At 34.8% G+C, this 20,121-nt stretch overlaps 1 protein-coding gene across 1 annotated transcript in view; it reads right to left on the reverse strand.

The window, feature by feature from the left end:
* LOC135849512 (G-protein coupled receptor dmsr-1-like) overlaps nt 1–20,121 on the reverse strand; it is a 387,918-nt gene that overhangs the window by 302,286 nt on the left and 65,511 nt on the right. The window lies entirely within an intron of this gene.

The raw sequence follows: 20,121 nt of genomic DNA on the forward strand, positions 1-20,121 counted from the left end.
TTTGGCGAAAAGCAGGACTGCAGTTAGATATAAGTACAGAGAACTGTAACATAGTATCCTACACCTATATTTTTTCGATATGGAAAAAAATATCACCAAACGCGTCAATTTATATCCAAATTCGTGGAAAATTGAAGTTTCTATTTCCTTCATACTCATCAATAAAATAAAAAAACGTAAAATAAATATAATAAAAATGTGGAAAAAGTCGACTAATTTATCCGTTAACTGTCTCTTATCAGCATTCTATGCTGAATAATTTTGTGTAGATGTAATCAAATCAACATACTCATCTAATAACGTATACATTTCAAAACAGTAAGTATACTCAAGTGTCTCATACTTTTTCGGTATGGAATAAAATATGTATGACTAAACGAGTCGATTGTTATTCAAATTCGTGGAAAAATTAAAGTTTACATTTCCCGGGCGTAGGACGTTTGCGAACCACCCTATTGTTATTATTCCTCTTTTGTTGCGTTGATTAATGATCTAAAACTGACGCATTTGCGAACCAACGAGATTCAAATTAAAAATGAACTCCGAGCGAACGAGTGATTCATATTGAAGCCAATGTAAGACATTTGCGAACCAATACCAACCAGTTAGGTATAAACATGTCAACACCTTTTTGGCTTAAAAACAAAACTTTACCTAATAACTCACGTAACTCAGTGGTTCAGGACACCCCCGTTCCCCAATAGCTAAAATTCAATATCTCTGAACTGTTTTTCAAAACTTTACATAACTTATACGAATATTCAAAGGGTCATTTCAAAACGAAGATTTCAACAGCAGAGTGACCTAAAATTGCAAATTTTTTTCCCACAAAAATGAGACGACCCTATCCTGTGGCAGGAAAATATGATATTTGAATCTATCTTGAGTGGAATGGGTCAATCACCATGCACAATTACGTACTTGCATAAAGTGAAGTTTAAAAAAAATAGTAAGTATACCTACATGCCTTGAACTGCTTGTATCTCAAAAATCATAATTTTTCAGTTAGGTCACTCTCACTTTACAGATGCTACCTATTGAAAAAAAAAACACTGTGGGGAGGGGAGTGAAAATTCAAAATTTGAGTCCTAGCGTGTAATAAGAACTCGAAATTCGGGCCTGAAATGCCCTGTAGGGACTTTTTATACCAGTCGTGGGTTTACAAATTCCCCGGGGGAATATTCGCATCCAAGCCAAGCGGGGTGTTTTTGTTCCCGAGTCTCGGGTATAAGAAAGTCCCCCTGGGACATTCGTAGATTCAAAAATTGCGATGAAAAAGTCCCTTATTGAGGCATTTGTAGACCTGAGTATTAAAAAAGTCCCCCTGAGGCATTCGTAGACCCGAAACATGATGTGAAAAAGTCCCTCGAAGTAAATGTAGACCTCAGCCTTAGGTGCTTTTCAGATGAAATTTTTGGATAACCATCTTACCCTTCAAATGGAGCGAAATTGCAATATGATAGGTGTTCTCCTACTTCTCATCATATTTACGCAAAAGGACAACAGAGTGGTTCGCAAAAGTCTTACTTTTGGGGGTTGGTTCGCAAACGGGTTGCTTTTCGGCTGTCAATTTTCCTATTCATGGTTCGCAAACGGGAACCGGCCACATTTCCCTCGTATCAGAAAAGATACGTATCTAATTGAGGAGCTGAGAATCAAAACTCACATTTGCCACCATAAACGATTTTGAGAAAAACGCGAAAAACTGAGTTAGTAGTGTTGCCAGTTGAAAAAACTTATAATACCAAAATGAATCATTAGATAGCGCTACTAGAACACGATTCCCTGTGTTGACTGATTTTCACCTAGCTCCCTTCTGCTTTAATATCCAGACAAAGAATGGCAAATGTGAGTTTTGACTCCAAGATTTGCAATCAAATTTTTTTTCACTGTTTTAATTACGACGATAGGGAAAAGTTTGATAACAAGCTGAATTTTGGTACACGGGGGTTTTTTGATACGCTGAACACGAATTTGGGGTGTCCAGGTGAATCCGGTGTACGCTTCCCCCTTTTTTGTGGACCTTAAGCCCCCAAATTTGTTTTTTTGCGTTTAAGTCTGAAAATATGCAATTTTATGCAAGATTTATGTTTTTTGGGTCGCAGAATACGAATTTGACAATATTTTTTTTGTAGGGGTGGGGGATGAGGGGGTTAGGGGGGCGAGAAATTCAAAATTTGACTATAATGATGTGTGATATGTCGAAATGTATGTTTTTGAGGGTGTAGATCACTAATTTGACAATATTTTTTTTCGTAGGGGTCAATGGTGGGGGCTGAGGGGTGAAAATGGTTAAAAATTCAAAATTTGACTATAATGATGTGTGACATGTCGAAATGTACGTTTTCGTGGTTGTAGATCACGAATTTGACAATATTTTTTTCGTAAGGGTTGATGGTGGGGGATGAAGGGGGTGAAAAATTCAAAATTTGACCATAATGATGTGTGATATGTCGAAATGTATGTTTTTGAGGGTGTAGATCACGAATTTGACAATATTTTTTTCGTAGGGGTGAATTGTGGGGGATGAAGGGGGTGAAAACGGTGAAAAATTCAAAATTTGACCATAATGATGTGTGATATGTCAAAATGTAAGTTTTTGAAGGTGTAGAAAAGGTGAAGGGTGGGGGATGGAGAATTTTCTATTGGAGAGCCGTCAAAGTCCCTGGAAGAAAAAATTTGTAACATTTAAACAAAATTCACCATGATTTTTCACTATAATTGACTGTTGTCGTCGCCGGGGCATTCGGGGGCAAAAATGGCAAATGACATCTTGAAATACACTATCTGAAGTACTAGCCCCTGGGATTTCCCGTGCATCTACGTGCAAAAATTTGTTCTATTCCTATTTATGTAGCAGAATAGGCAAAACACGGAGTTTTAACGTAAATTAAACCTCTATAACGACTTTATAACAAACTAAAATCGAGTAAATTGATGAAAATTACTCACTTTCAGTTGAATTATTTATACTTGGTACATTTCGACATATTACACATCATTATAGTCAAATTTTGAATTGTTCACCGTTTTCACCCCCTTCATCCCCCACAATTCACCCCTACGAAAAAAATATTGTCAAATTCGTGATCTACACTCTCAAAAACATACATTTCGACATATCACACATCATTATGGTCAAATTTTGAATTTTTCACCCCCTTCATCCCCCACCATCAACCCTTACGAAAAAAATATTGTCAAATTCGTGATCTACAACCACGAAAACGTACATTTCGACATGTCACACATCATTATAGTCAAATTTTGAATTTTTAACCATTTTCACCCCTCAGCCCCCACCATTGACCCCTACGAAAAAAAATATTGTCAAATTAGTGATCTACACCCTCAAAAACATACATTTCGACATATCACACATCATTATAGTCAAATTTTGAATTTCTCGCCCCCCTAACCCCCTCATCCCCCACCCCTACAAAAAAAATATTGTCAAATTCGTATTCTGCGACCCAAAAAACATAAATCTTGCATAAAATTGCATATTTTCAGACTTAAACGCAAAAAAACAAATTTGGGGGCTTAAGGTCCACAAAAAAGGGGGAAGCGTACACCGGATTCACCTGGACACCCCAAATTCGTGTTCAGCGTATCAAAAAACCCCCGTGTACCAAAATTCAGCTTGTTATCAAACTTTTCCCTATGGAATTTTGCAAACAAAACTAAGTTTTCATCAAAACTCACATTTGCCAATGGCAAATGTGAGTTTTGATTCTAACCCTTGGTTTTGAAGGTGAATTTCACACCAAAATGACTTTGATCCAAAAAAACCGAATATGTCACATTATAGAGTGTAAAACGGTATATCCAAATCTGCCATAAAACGTTTTTTTTTTTTTTTGGCAAATGTGAGTTTTGATTCTCAGCTCCTCAATTGTGTATCCTACTTCCTATTAGTCATTTGCATGCGAGTGCGTAGTTACAGTTAGTACATCACTCATACAGATAAGCATAAAAAAAAGCCCTTATACAATACATTACACGTCTTTATTAAACTTATTTGCTGGTATATAGAAAGTTTAATAAACGCGTGTAAAATCGCTGATTGGATTCCAGAAACAAGTTGAATTGAATACTTGTGTTTCAATAAACTGATAAGTGATAATACGAGTAATTTGCATTGATAAACGATTTAATAAAACATGCTTAAAGTGCAGTATTTTGGTAACTGGTGTTCGTTGGGATGTGGTACGACGATCTTCACGGCTACGCTTTTGGTAAGTTGATTAATTATACCTAGTACCTATCCTATCTACCTAGTCATAAGTACTCATTTTATTTTCAAAAAATTTGAAAACATGATTGTAGAGTTTTGATCTATGTACTTGAATTGTGATCCTCACTTTTATCTAACTATTAATACACAAAAGTTGGAGCGTTGTGTCTCCCTTTTGCGCCGATTGTACGGTCGTTTTTGGTTTTTGCGAATTAATTTTGACATACTTAAACTTCAGTCGCTGTGCGAATGCCCTTCACTAATTTTGAAAATTTACATTTTTCGAAAAAATTGTATTTTAAAATTTGATAGAAATCACAACTCCAGGGACTGGTAATGTCAACTCACAAGGATCACGAAAATAGATCCGGAGTACCTCTATCATTTTAAAACCTTGGAAACATCAAAACATCAACCTTGATTGATATTTGCCTGACGTCATACGAAGGCATTTTAATTTTTTTCATTTTTAAAAAGATGAGATTTTGTTGAATTTGAATGAGACTTCTATTAATACGAGTAATTAAATTAAATTTTTCAAATTTTCGTCAATTTGTCATACATTAATCAAAACAATATACATCGTCATCATTTCTTGAAATAATGGTGATTGGAGATTGGAGAAAGATGTTGAAAAAAATTGAACACATAAAGTACCGCAAATAGGTACATAAAATAGAATAAAATCGCAAAATTTCCGGCTTAGGTGTTATTTAACAAATGAAAATATGCAGATTTTTCAACAGAAAAGAAAACAACTGATCTGAAACGTCATATAATGTGTAAAGACTGTAAAGAGGCAATGCTTCCAGATCCAGAAGCATCATTTCATAGATTTCGATAAGAATATGATTTTTTACACGACCTTTGACTTTGAGCTCACTGTATGACTTTTGAAGTTTTGAACTATTTTTTGCGAATTTCACAACAATCGCTTCAGGTACATAACTTTTTTTGCTGGGCTTTACATGACCTGAAGACGGCCTTTTTTTTGGAGGAGGGCGATGTTTTAGAAAATGGGTAGAAAATGTAAATAAATTGACCAAATTTTATTTTGTTTGCACCCTTGGTTCAGCTCGCAGAAAATGAAAAATTCATAATTTTTTTTCGAACATTTTTTTTATTTAGGTACCTAATTGATTATTTGATTCAAAGAAATTTTTAAATGAAAAACAAACAAATTCATGAGAGAAACCCCTGATAAAAAAAATACCAATGGTTTCAAAATACTATAGAAATAGAAATACCCTGTGATATTTTCATTTGAAACCAACAAACCATTGTGTTTTTTTTACTAGGGAATAGGAATAACTTCTCTGTAACTGGATAACTGGACAGAATTGACGATTGACCCATTTAGGCTCAGGTTAAGGGTTCTGCTTCAGATTTTTTTTGGATAACAATTTTTTCTACAATTACGAAAATTTTTGGGCCAACTCAGATTATGGTTAAGGCTAAAATTCTGATCTGACTCACATCCCTGGTAAATGTGTAATTATCAACGGAAAGATAATTCATTTTTTTGTTATGGCATAAAAAAGTTATGAAGTGCTCGAGATGGATTTTGAGAAAAACTCAAATCGATTTCTCAGTGCACATCGCAGTCCACCCAGGTCCATCTCACAGGCCACCTTTTTTTCCTAAGCAGTTTTCATCACAAAGTTCTTTTTTTAAAAGAAGGATAATATTTGCATATCTTAAAAAAAATTATTTGTATCAATGGAAAGAAGATAAAATTCCCTTAATTATGGTACAAAAAAATTGAAAAAATTATGGGGTCCAGCTATAGGTAGATGGATGTTGAGTGAAAAAAACAAACTTCTGCAATTCTTCACTTGGAAATTTTTATCCATTATTCTCCTGCACCTGCATAATAGCCATAGCCAAGTTCAAGAGTATTTTGTTTAAATTATTGAAATTAACTTCTAAAAAATAATGGAGAATTGATTGACACAAAATTCATTATTTTTTACTATGACGTCAATGACGTCATGTCATGTACATTTTATGTAGAATTTGTTGCGGAATTCTCCGCAACTGGTCGACTTGTTAAGAATAATTTTTTATTTAAAGGTCTTTTATATGCAGTTATCTCAGATTAGTGTAACGACAGCGAATGAGGGATATTTGGTCATCTTTGTAGAGACAAATGCAAGTATGTACCTAGCTAATACCTACACTACCTGTTGAGAGAACCACCTTAGGTTAAATAAAATCTTTTCTTTTTTGAGAGAATTCGGACGTGTTAATAATTTCATTTGTATTTTTGTGCAAGGGTTTACCTGTAACAATGGCACTACTATTCACAGACGTCAAGTGTGCAATGGAAAAAAATACTGCCCCAATCACGAAGATGAACTAGGTTGCGGTGAGAATTACACACAACTTATCTACCCACCACTGATCATTTTTCCAGACTTGTAAAACCAAAAGAAAAAGTTAAACTTTTGGTTTTCAAAAAATTGATACGACTGGTTTTTGGCTAGCTTTTAGCTATGATAAAAATGACCGTTTTTGGATGAAAAATTGAAAAAATTCTTTCATTTGAAAAAAATCGAAATTGAAAATTCTCTTTCACTAAAATCACATTGGTTAAATAAAGATATGAACTTCGATTTTTTTAAGTACCTACATACCTAGGCCCAATCAACCCGTTTTTATTTAAATTTCAAAACTCACAAAAAAATAAAAAAGCAAGTTGAAAAATCGAAAAATGAAAACTTTCAGCTGCAAAATGATACTTAATATACTACAACTGACGTGAGATAGGTTGCCTCAAAAAGTATCGGCTTTCGGCTTTTGGCTTTCCAAGTCTGAATTTTTCTAACTTGCTTACTTCTTACAATAATTACACCCGTATTTGCTGAACAGTAGAGTAGATAACACGTACCTAGTATGTACTTTAAATAACACATTTGAATACAATTGTAATTTAATCAGCACGAACTTGTGGACCTCAAGAATTTAAATGCAGCGGTAAAGGAACAGAAGCATGTATTCCTGTATGGTTCCACTGTGATGGTAGAATCGACTGTTATGATAAAACGGACGAATTAAATTGTACAGGAGTCAAACGTAAGTATTCATTGGCTAATAGGTACCTATTCTGTAATCAAAGCCATCTTGGAAAAGATACTCATGAATACCAACGTATATACCTTTACCTACATCGATATTTGTCATTGTTGTTCAGCAGTCGAACCCTTGCGTCCATCTCACGAGCATTTTCAAGATACCTTTGATGGTGGCAAATTTGAACTTTCTTGTTTCGTTTATGGTGAACCCATCTCAAATATAAAGTGGTATTGGAAAGATTATCCTGTTGATGCTAGATGTACATCGACCAGAAATGGCAACACTTCACGTCTTACTTGTCTAGATGCCAATGTATGTGTGTAAACGGTTGATATTGCGACTTTCTGCATTTCTCGCGATGTGAATTTTAATTTATCTGATTTATGTGCACTCAGAAGTTCGATGGCGGAATTTACACTTGCGAGGGTATCAATCCGAAAAAATTCACAGTTCATGCTCGTCCTAGTGGAGATACAATTTATTTGACAGAAAATAAAGGTGGCCACTGACCATGGAAGGTAGGCCAACCTGTAACCTGCCTGGTTCAATATTCAACGATTCAAATCTTCGACAACGACAATCTAAGTATTTTGTATATACCTATTTGGTTGATCTATTCAAAACTAAAATCTTTGAAAACTCAAAGTAATAATCGAATAATTATTTGAATATTGCGAATATTCGTTTCATCGTTTCGTCAACATTTTTATATATGTAGATTTGTGAAAAACCTGCCAAAATCGGGCGTTTTCAATGCGTTAGTGTTTTTTTATTTTTGATATTTTTTTTTTTTTGCGGACCCGAATAGTTTGAATTTTTACAATAACGATTAACTTATTTTTCTATTGGAAAAAAGAAAATAGAATCGAAAAAATTGGTGTCTGAATTATTTTTTCAAATTTTGCTTTTGAATTAAATCTATCAACAATTTTGGATTTATTCTAGTGTAAATTATATTTATGTAATATCTTGAACCGTGTTAGTTGTCATTTTGGTTGTTTAGATTAAGAAATTCCCGAAAAACGACGATTCTTTAAATAAATGAACTTAAAATTCATATTGCTTATTAATCCTATACTGATTAGCTTCAAACATCGATGATGAAATAACGAACAAAAGTATACTTAGATATATTATATATCTCTCAAACGATTAATAAATAAGTACCCTAGATATAGTGATGAAACCAAAGGGTGGAGGGGGGTGCAACCGAAAATTTGCCGACTGACCTGAGAAAAAAATACCAATTTTGCCGAATAAACATGCAATTCTGCCATTTGACAGATCTTTTGAGAGCTCGTCATGACTTATAAATAATTTTCGTTTTGAACTGAGGGCAGAAATTTTAAAAATTGACTGATTTATAGATCAAAATTTTGAGATCACTTTCTTGGACCTTAATTTATTCGACGCTGATTAGTGTCGCTCTGACTTTTTAAAACTTGAAAAAAAAATTCCGTCGACTTTCTGACATTATTTGATTTTTTTGAAAACAGATAAAAATCTTCTGACTTTCCGAGTCTCTGACCTTTTATCAGGCCTTTAAAAACTCATTTTCTGACATTATGCCCAACTTTGTCATCCTTTTTTTGCAAATGTGAAAACTTTCAACTTGAACAAAAAATAAATCCGTGATTTGAAACTTTCATTCTTCAGAGAGACTTCACATCCATTTTGTTGCTACAACTCGCCCTCCCCTATTTGCTGATTTTCATGAAAAAAAATCTCTGAAAATTCAAGTCCTCCAACTTGAAATTATAAGCTATGAAGAAGAATCAACCAATGTTGAAAAAATTTCCCATTTCTACGTCATAACACCTCCAATCGTAAATAATGCCTTTTCCATGAAAAAACGAGATGTCTTCTGAGCAGTGAAAGTAAATTATATTATTGGAATTTCAGCGCAGCATTTGGTAAATGATTTGAAATGATTTTAATGCTTTGAAATTGCTTTTATTTCATCGTTCACATAATTATTTGAACGATACGAGTATTTCACATAATTTTCAACCACTTCTTCAAATTTTGCCGAAATATCATCATTCGCGCCTATATTTCAGATTCATGACATCCAATCTCAATTAAAAATCTCCTCCTCTTCCTCAAAACTGGTACCAAGAAGAGGAAACGGATATGCACATATTTGAATTAAATGAACAAAAATACGAGCACAGGTACAGTATTGGAATTCTAATTAACTTGACAAAGGCTCTTTTGTAAAAACCCCTAGTGAACCGCACGTCGCGTCGTTTGAATTTAAACTAAGTACGTCTTTGGCTGAAAAACAGAAACCAGAAAAGGCTTTTTATGAAATTACCTCCTTTTTCCCAAAACATACAGAGAAGAAGACGGTAGAAGGGAAAAAATACACAAATGCAATAACAACACAAAATACCAAAATCAAATTAAATTCACCGCAACCGACGTAAGATTGCGTTTTTTTAATAAAATTATGTATTACTTGCTCGCGGTAATTTCCGAAATATCCTGATCTCCCCCCCTCCCCTCCAACCTCATCTATCGTGCACCGATATACACGAAAAGGAGACGAAAAAGGCGAAATAATTGAAAGAGAAACGAATAAGTAAGTAATGTTAAAGTTGAATGAGACAGACATGGATGCAGGGAAAAGATGACAAGGGGTATTTGAAAAAGAAAAAAGTTTCCAAAGCAATACTTTTAGAAAACGCGAAAAAAAAGAAGAAACTGCACCTTTTCAGTAAGTACTAATTTTGTATTCGATAATTTGCAATTCCGTAGTGATGAATTTAACGATAAATTTCGAACCAAAGGGTATGGGAAAAAAAATCGAAAAGGCGATGCGAGGTGAGACGATCGTCGATGTTTTTTTCAATTTTTAGCAGCTTTGTGTATACCTACATTCGCGTAGATATCTGAATACGATCAAAATGAACTTATTTCTCGTAAAAGGTGCGGTCTTTTATCGCACTATGATATTCGAGATGAAAAAGCCGTTATGGTTAAGAGAAGAGTGAAAAAAGCAGGAAGGAAGGATGCAAGGAAAAGGGAGGGAGTGGGGTACATGGTAGTGAAATCTTATAATAACGGTGGCAGTGACGAACGCTTTCATTTATGGGATTGGTGCCGAACTGCCGATGCTGGTGCTGCTTTTGGGTCCTACTCGTTCTCGTTTATTGAAAATTTTCATCGTAATTCGTTTCGTACTCTTATATACGTATATTTCTCTGTACTAAAAAGTAACGTTTACGCGAAGCCTCTTCTTCTACCCAGCCTCTGCACTTCTCAGCTTCATTTTTATCATCCGTGAAATACTTTCTTTTTATTTGTATCTCGATTACGGTGCGATGGGAATACAAAGACAAGCGGACGAGTATCTTTATATAAAAATAAAGAAAAAAATACGTACCTAACCTTAACGTACGCAGAAGAAAAAGTGAAAAAAAAAGAGTAAAAAATGTTTTAAAGAGCTTTTCAAAAGCTCGCGAAAATCGCTCCTACAAAAGCTGTAAATTTCATCGGAAATTTTTCGGTAATTACTGTTTTTCATTTTCGCCATTTTCCCCCACCCTATCTCCCTCCCTCTTCATCTGCGTAGACGTATCGTTTTTTTTAGCCTCGTAACTTTTATTTTTCGATATATTTTACGATGGAAAAAGATGAGGGAAATTTTTTAAAAGCAAACTTTAATAATCATCGAATAAAAAGGTGTTACGAGGAAGATGGTTGTTTATTTTTTAAACATCGCGGCGTTTTCGTCTTATATATTTTTCGAACCCCCCCCCCCATCCCGCCACTATCGACTCGCGTCAGCAACAGTGTAGTAAGAATAAAAAATTCTAGCCGGAATATCAACATCTCGGGCCTCTTCCCATAGCTGGGTAAGTATATAGCTTCATATAGACGTTCAACAGCTGCATTTTTTTTTTTTTTTTTTTTGAGAAATAAAAGCTCTATTTTCCGATTCATTTCGTATAAATAGAGAGGAGAAACAGAGTATAATGTTGGTAAAATGGAAAAAACGCAACTTCGTTGTACTACGTCGACTAAGTGTGATTGATTTCGAGAAAAATTTCACGTTTCATCGCTTTTCAAACGAATTTCGCGAGTTTTTCTCATACCCGAACCTCTAACTTTCGTACTTTTGTAATTTACAATTTAGCGTATTTTTTCGTGCAAATCGTAGCAGCTCCGCGACCAAAATCTCCTTACCATGCCACGACTGCCTCGTGCCTCGTCCTACATAAAGTAAGTAAGTATTTTTGTGTGTATATCGAAAATTGGATCAAAATCTCCGCGAACTTGTATGTATATATCTGCAGCGATAATCTATTTCGGAGGTAGTTTAAATTGGAAGTATTGTTTATGATAGAAAAGCATCTATACGAGCTATAGGTGAAAGCTCTAGAAATGTGAAAGGTTTCGAAACACTGTATCTACGTATCAAACTTCTCTCTCGATGTATTATTGTTATCAATTTACACAGCGAGAAAAAATACTATCTATACTGGCTGCTTTTCATCGACGTGATTCTTTTTCTATTTTCAGCATTCGCGAGTAAGGATAGAGTGAAACTAGCGAGTATTCGATAGAGATATACAGTACGTATATCGGATGAGTGATGATAATATACTCGTACTCTTTCCTGACAGGAGAATGATACGGGGTGAAACTGATTTATTTTGGACCGTAGATACTCGTTTGTGGTGTGTTCAAAAAAACTTCGTATGCAATGAATTTTTATAGTATGTACGAATATTCCGGAGATAGCGAGATACGAGAGCAACAGCATGCACACAATGCACATTGAAGTAGATATTTTGGCAATCGTTGAATAGAAAATGAATACGTATACGATATTTTCATTTGAAATTCTGAATAATAATTGATACGTTTGAGCATCGTTGATCGTGTATTGACCTCGTAACATCTATAGGTACCTAGACCTACCTAAGTACCTACAAACATGATTAGGGTGCATCTATGTAATTTCGAAGTTTTGCTTTTCTGTTGTCCCATCGTCTGAAACAGATCCAAAAAAAATGCATCTGTGCATCTGAAGCATCCCTATCTTCAGTTGAAAAAATCGAATTTCTCGAAAAAATTTCATTTTTGCGTCAGACTTCCTTTCAACTACATATCCCCTATTCAGGTAGAAATCTCGTACAAACTATTTCGATTCCTTTGTATAGAAATCCTCTCCTCCGCATACCTAAATCTGTCAGAAATTTTTTTTGAAAATTTATCATTTCTGTGTGAGAATTTTTCTAAGCGATGTCAGTTTCAAAATAGAACCTCCTGGGTTCCTCAAAAAATGTTGGTCTCCCTGTATGGAGACCTCCGAGAAGGCTGCCCAAAGGAAGTTTTTCTCGAAAAAGAGGTTATTTAGAAATGTTTTGAACAGAGTGAAAAAAAAAGTTTCAAAAAATTTTACGTTCAAGCGTAATTTTGTTATTTTATTTCATTTTTTCCAACACTCGTCACCTCCGATTTGGCTGAAATTTGGCTCACTGAAAGTTTATGTCACAGTCACACACACCTAAAAACCAAATTTTCAGATATCGAAATTGATTACAGCGCTTTCTGAAGTAATGCAAGTGTGCTAGAAAAAAATTAACTTCTGTCAGAGGATCCAGATCGACTCGAAAACGGCCGCAATAGATGGGGGGGGGGGCAAATTTACGGTTTTAGACGAAGTTTCTTCAGAAACACGTGGTACTGAAATCTTATTAGTATATTGAAGGTAATGAAGGTAGGTTAGGTAAGTACTAGTACATACATTTTTAGAATTTCGAAACATTTTCATTTTCTCCCATAAATTGCCTACGTCTCACTATATTACATACTAAAAAGCCTTGCCTTTTGCTAAAATTGTTTTGGTCTTGCGTTCAGGCAAAAATAACAAAAAGTCTCGTCATTTATCCCTACTCACATATAGTCGAGGAGCTCGCTTAAGGATCTATTGCACACTCCCCCCCCTCCGTCGATCCTTTGGGACAAATTTTTCCTTAAAGGGGGGGTCCTAAGGAACATTTTTAGCCCTTCTACTTGAAAAAAATGGCGCTACTTACAAAATGGCGGCCATTATCACCTGTCAAAATATCAAGTGTTGAAGTGAGTTTTTCGATTTTTGGTGAATTTTTAAAAATCCAATTCAGGCCAAAAATGAGAGGAAAAATCAAATTTTTACCAAATTGACCAAGAAACCTGAAATTTGGGATATATCTTATTTTGGACATGCCAAATAGATTGGAAACCGTTTCAAACCGTTTTGAGCAGTTCTGGAGCCTCCAGCAGATTTTTGGAACTCGAAATTCCCACAAAATTTCATCAATGGAGTTGGGAAGCTGAAATTTATTCTGCAAACTAATTTCAATGCGTTACGAAGTACTGCAGGTGAATTTCAAGTCGTTTTGGAGCCTCTAGAAATTTTTTTGAAAATTTCTGGAGCCTCCACCAGATTTTTGAAACTTTAAATTTTCACAAAATTTCATCAAATGGAGATGGAAAGCTGAAATTTACTCTACACTCCAATTTTAACACCCTCTGAAGACGATTTCAGGTGGGTTCAAGTCATTTTGGAGCCTGCAGCGACTTTTTGAAAATTACTGAAACCTCCAGTACATTTTTGCAACTTGAAATTCCCGCAACATTTTACCAAATGGAGTTGGCAAGCGGAAATTTACTTCGTAAACTAATTTCAATACGATATGAAGTCGACTACGTGGTGGTTTCAAATGGTTTTGAAGCTTCCAGCAACTTTTTGGAAATTTCAATTTCCCAAAAAACGTCATACGACCTTTCCAAAAGACGCTGGAGGTTCTAACACGACTTGAATTCCACCAGCAGTACTTCGTAGCGCATTGAAATTAGTTTGCAGAATGAATTTCGACTTTCCATCTCTGTTTGATGAAATTTTGTGAAAATTTAAAGTTTCCAACATCTGCTGGAGGCTTCAGGATTCAGGAATTTTCAAAAAGTCGCTCATGGAGGCTCCAAAACGACTTGAAATTCACCTGCAGTACTTCGTAGCGTATTGAAATCAGTTTTTAGAATAAATTTTAGCTTTACAACTCCAATTTGATGGAATTTCGTGGGAATTTCGAGCTTCAAAAATCTGCTGGAGGCTCCAGAACTGCTCAAAACGGGTTGAAACCGTTTTCAATCGATTTGGCATGTCGAAAATAGGGTATATCCCAAATTTCAGCTTTCTGGGTCAATTTGGTAAAATTTTGATTTTTTCCCTCACTTTTGGCCTAAATTCGATTTTCAAAAATTCCCAAAAATCGAAAAACGCACTTTAGCACTTGAAATTTTGACAGGTGATAAATTTTTGCATGATCTTTCGATCTACCTTTGTAAAGTTTGAAAAATTTCGTGCAAGTCCTATGTTGAAATGCAAAATCTGCGATTTCGGCGGACCTGTCAATCAAAATGGCCGCCATTTTGTAAGTAAGGTCAACTTTTTTTGGGCAAGTTTGCTTTAAAATGTTCCTTAGGATGTCCCCTTCAAGAAAAAAGTTGTCCCGGAGGATCGGCGGGGGGGGGGGGTGCAATTACTCCTATTGTCATATGCCGGACTACTATGTTGGAACGCAAAATCTGCGATTTCGGCTGGCCTGTCAATCAAAATGGCCGCCATTTTGTAAGCAGGGCAACTTTTTTTTAGTACAAGGGCTAGAAATGTTCTTTAGGACTTCCCCTTTAAGAAAAAAATTTCCCCGGAGGATGTACGGGGGGGTGCAATAGATCCTTAAGTGCATGGGCTCCCTCAGTAATGAAGGTCTCGTTTTTTACATCAAATTTTCCAAAAAAAATTTTCAGTTTTATGCAAAATATTCCAAAAAGTTTGACCTTTGCTTCAAAAATTCCCAAAAAAATGTCGCTTTTTTGTCAAAAAACTGTGGAAGTAGTTTCATTTATTTGGCAAAAATTGCAAAAATGTATCACTTTTTCACTAATATTTCGTCGAAAAATCCAGTTTTTCGCTGAAATTGCCAAAATCTGGGTTGAGTTTCATCGTCAGACTTCAATTGAGTAGACTGTTTTGTTTCGTAATTTTTTTTTCAATAAATTTAATTGCGAAGTTTTTTTTTTGTTTTTTTGTGATTTTTTCGGCATTGATATTTTGCAACGTTTTATATTATTTTTTTTGGTTACTTTTTGGCTATTTTTTTCGAATCTTTTTTAGTTAATTTGTTACCTTTATTGGGGTAAAAATCGAGTACGATGAGCCCTGCTCATCAGTTTTTAAAAAATTCACTTTGAGTTACAATGATATTAATGGGAATTTCTACACAATTTTTTTATGTTTTCATCATTTATTTCATGTAGGTACTTATTTTCGCAAAAATCTAGCCCTACATTAAATTTCATCTTTTTTTGATTTTTTCAACACATTTTCAAGGACTTCCGTCAAAGTCCTATTACTTACTCGTAATTTCAAATTGCTCCGAAAAGCGTTCCAATCAACTTGGACAGCTGAAAATACGATATTCTGTTGTAAATTGAATTAATATTATGATCGATCAGAGCAGGCGAATCGGGAATTAAAGGTGACTGACGGGAGAAAAGTTCGTTCTTTCCAGTTGAAGACCTTATAAATTTTTGAAAAAATCCAAAGTCGTCAGTTTTTCGTAAAAAGTTACCAGAAATTTTCTGTTCTAAGTTAAAAAACTTCAATTTTTGTAAAAAAAAAAAAAAAAAAAATGAAAATTTTCTGTATTCCTTGAATAAGGTTAAATTTTCAACTGCCAAAGTTAATTGCAAAGGACTTCTAGTCGAGAACGTTTTGAGAATGCCAGAGAAAAATCAACGTTTGCTGGAAACTCCAGATCGGCTACAAAATTATCGCAATTTTTTTCTATTTTTTTGAAGAGGGGGGGGGGTGTGGAGAGGACGGAGTAAATAATACAGCGCACAAGAAATATTCTGTAATTTTTGGCTACGATTTTTTTTTCGAATTTGAGATTTTCAGCTTGTAAAAAATTAACTTTTTAAGCGGTCTTCCCGGATTCGCTATTCACAGTTGAAGAGTGATATTCCAAAACTCGCTTTGTCCATTTTCACAACTTTTCAGGAAAGAGGAAAAACAGTTTCCCTTTAAACAGGTAAATTGGCTTTTTAGGCAAGTTTAGCACTTTATTTGGGTGGATTTATGAGGTAGGAGTGAAGGCATACACTTTATCCACTAAATACTGTTGAAAAAAATGTCAATAAAAATGGACAAAGCGCGTTTAGGAACATTATTTTTTTAAAATTTTTTAGTGAATTGGCTATTTAGGTGAGTTTAACACCTTATTTTGGCAGGTTGATGATGTAGGAATGTGAGTTAATACCTTTTTCTACCAGGTACCGCTGAAAAACGCACTTTGATAAAAATGGACAAAGCGAGTTTTGGAATATCACTCTTCAGTTCATATACCGATAAGTTCAATTTGACAAGAATTGAAAGCATCAGATAAAACAACTTTCCTTTCCGCAGACAAATAAAAACGTCAAATTTCATATTTTTTTACCACGAAATCTTCATAAAAATACCTCTTTGTATTTTTTTTTTCTAAAAATGTCCATGAAAACAGTTTTTTTTTTTTTTTGAATTCGGCTACTCTCTAAATTTGAAACAGTGAAATTTCACTGCTGTTTTAAAATTTAGAGAGTAATAATTGACTTGATTTTTTGGTGGGGGGAAGGGGAGCTGCTATTCGGAATAATCAGCTTGAAAAAAACAATATTCGAATTCTCGAGCTAGTCATCGAACTGCTATAATCATATTGATTTCTGTTATTATTGTTACTACTTACCTTTTTTTTTTCAAATTTTTTGATCCAAATTTTGAGAGCCTTTGTGCCCTTTAGAAATCTTACTTTGGTCTTCGTTTTTGAATTCATTTTGCAAAGGAATGTTGGTGATCCTTTCACAGATTTTAATAAATTTAGTGGATTCTTCTGTTAAAGTTGAAGAAACTATCGGCGAAAATTCGTGGAAATTGATGAATAATTTTGAAATATTTCAGCAGTTTTTTGATCTGGCAAATTTTTTGACTCGAACAGTGCAAATTTCGACAATTTTAGCAATTCTGACCAACTTTAACCATGTCAAGATAAATTTCTCTCATTTGGGAATTCGACGCGATAAATTCTGTACAAGTTTATGAACCCACTTTTACATCACAATCAAGGTTACAGAAGAAGAAAAGAACGAAATGTACAAGGCTCTAAAAAGTCGAGGTAGCTTTACATCGAAGGACATTGTCTTTGCAAAATGAATACCCGATTATCAACGTTATAGCTCATCAAAAAGTCAAATAATATAACGAACGCTCGTAGAATTATAAGAAGAAGAGACCTGACGCACAAAACAAACAAGTAAATAAAAATGAAAAAGAAAAAGGCTAAAAAGCCGATGCAGAAAAGCTTTTGTAAATTTCACGAATGGTTTAATTAGGTATCTACGGCGCTCGGATACCGCTAGTTATACATTTGTCGGTACGCCTGGTTCCTTTATGAAAGAACTAGGTACATTAAGCCACAGAACATTGTCGAAGATAAGGATTTTTACGGTCGGTTAAAATGTCCTAAGAGTGAGTGGCGTCTTCGTCTTGGTCGTTGTTAACTATTTTTTAATTATTTTTTCATTGCGTAGTCTCTGCCATGGTACGAGAATATAACGCTACAGCGTGGTAAAAATGACAGTAATAAAGTCTCTCGAAGACGCCACAGACGCGACACGATGGCCTCATCATTTCGCATTTCTTCGGCTAATTTGACGTGCAAAAGTTAATATAACTTAGTATAAAAAGAAAAGAAAAAAAAAGGCCACAGAGAAAACGAGAAAAAAAATTGTAGCTCGGGTAAACCCACTTGAAAATGATATTCCCACCGGTAATCGGTATGTCCATGTCGAGAGTTATAGTTGGATAAGTTTCGGTGTCTTTTTTTTTGTTGACCTCCGCACTATCTTTATCCCTTTGTCTTTTCTGTTTCCCTATCTGTCAGCCTTGTAAGTGTGTTTATTAGTTCGGGCGTGTGTCATTTAACGGAAAACTTATACCTACTTTCGGAAAACCCTTTCGCTGTTTGCTTTTTCATTCCTATGTACCTAATCTTTCCTGTCTTGTAAGATCGTTCATCGAAGGCTAGAAATATGTCTTCGATACGTACATGGGCGTCGAGTGAAATAGTTGCACGAGTTTTGTGAATTCCTCTGTTCTTTTTTTTCCGTTCGTTTTTTCCCCTGACAATTGAAAAAAATATACTTCACAAAAAAAATGCGAGAAGTCGATGAAAGCATTTGACCCGTGAGAAACGCGAAACTTGGTTTATTACGAAACTTGAGACGGGGAGAAATAACGTTGAAAAATGTATCTCGAATATTTTAAGCTGTACACATGTACGTGTAGTATACGAAGGTTAAGCACTCTATAAGAAGCTTTACAAAAGGTATAAACTTTAAAGCGTCTTGAATAATAAATACTGCGGAATTTTCTCATGCACAGATACATATTTTAATCTCCTATATAAAATACCACGTACTCTCAATAACTAATTAGAATATAAGTATAGTACGCGACTGCATCCTGATATTCAACCGCGTGGCAATTTTTATCGTTGATGATTAAAGAAAATCCTAAATTCATCAACGCTTGAAATATTTGCTGTTCGAAGTTGTAGCAAAGTTTGGAGAGGAGGGGAAGAGGGTCTGAAAAATGATGTATGAGATTTTCCTGGTTTTTCTCGATTTTAGGACTGAAAATAATCCATACTTGGAGTTTTTTATTAAAAATTTTGGTGAGCTTGATTTTTTTTTTAATATTTACGTTCAGAAATGGGAAGAGACTGATAGATTTTTGCACTTTCAACGGACTAAGAATCATGAATACATTCTATAAACACAAAAAAAATCACAAGACGACATGGAGCAATACAAGGGGACAAAGCTTAATGATCGGTCCATTTTATAGCCAACAAAACCGCTGCAAATAAATTCCTGGATGTAAGAAGATACAGAGGTCTAGAAATGAGAACTGACCATCATTTTGTTCAAGTAGTAATGAGAATGGAAACAACAAGAATACCAGACAAAGAAAATGAAAAGAAAATCAACACAAGAGTCCTGGATCCCCCAACCAATCAATGGTTGTACCAAAGGTGGATGAACATCATACGTGAACAGATACCAAAAAGCCAGGACACAGAAGAAGAATGGAAAAATATCAAATTCATTGAGACAAAAGCGGCAAAAGAAAAGCTTAGGAATGGTACCATACAGAATTGGGGCAAAGCGAATAAAGAATTGGGACAACGAAATCCAAGAACTAATACAACAGAAAAGACGGGCATTTAGAAAATTCATGAGCTCAAAAAATGAAGTTGATGGTGAAGAATATTGAAAACAGTCGGCAAAAATCAAGAGAAAGTCTAGGAAATTACAGCGAGAGAGCTGGACAAATTACATCACATTCATGGAGCATGACACATACAAGTTACAGCCAAAGATGTATAAGATCATAAGGAGAATAGACACAAATTTCAACGAAAAAGTGGGATTGCCAAAAATAAAAATTGATGATGCGAAGGAATATTTTGAAGAATTCTGGAGGGATGAAAATGCACAATATACAAAAATAGAAGATGAAATCTGATAAACGGAGGACAGAATAGGTATCATTTAAAGAGCAACAAAAAGCTCTGAAAACAGCAAAAAATGCAAAAGCTCCAGGAGAAGATGGCATACCAACAGAATTGTACAAATATGCAAGTGGTGAATTCAAAAGAAGACTGCTGGAATTCCTAAATAGGATGTACCAAGAAGAAAAGGTACCTGAAGAA

The sequence above is a fragment of the Planococcus citri genome, chromosome 5 (assembly GCF_950023065.1).
Source record: "Planococcus citri chromosome 5, ihPlaCitr1.1, whole genome shotgun sequence".
Classification (NCBI taxonomy): Eukaryota; Metazoa; Arthropoda; class Insecta; order Hemiptera; family Pseudococcidae; genus Planococcus; species Planococcus citri.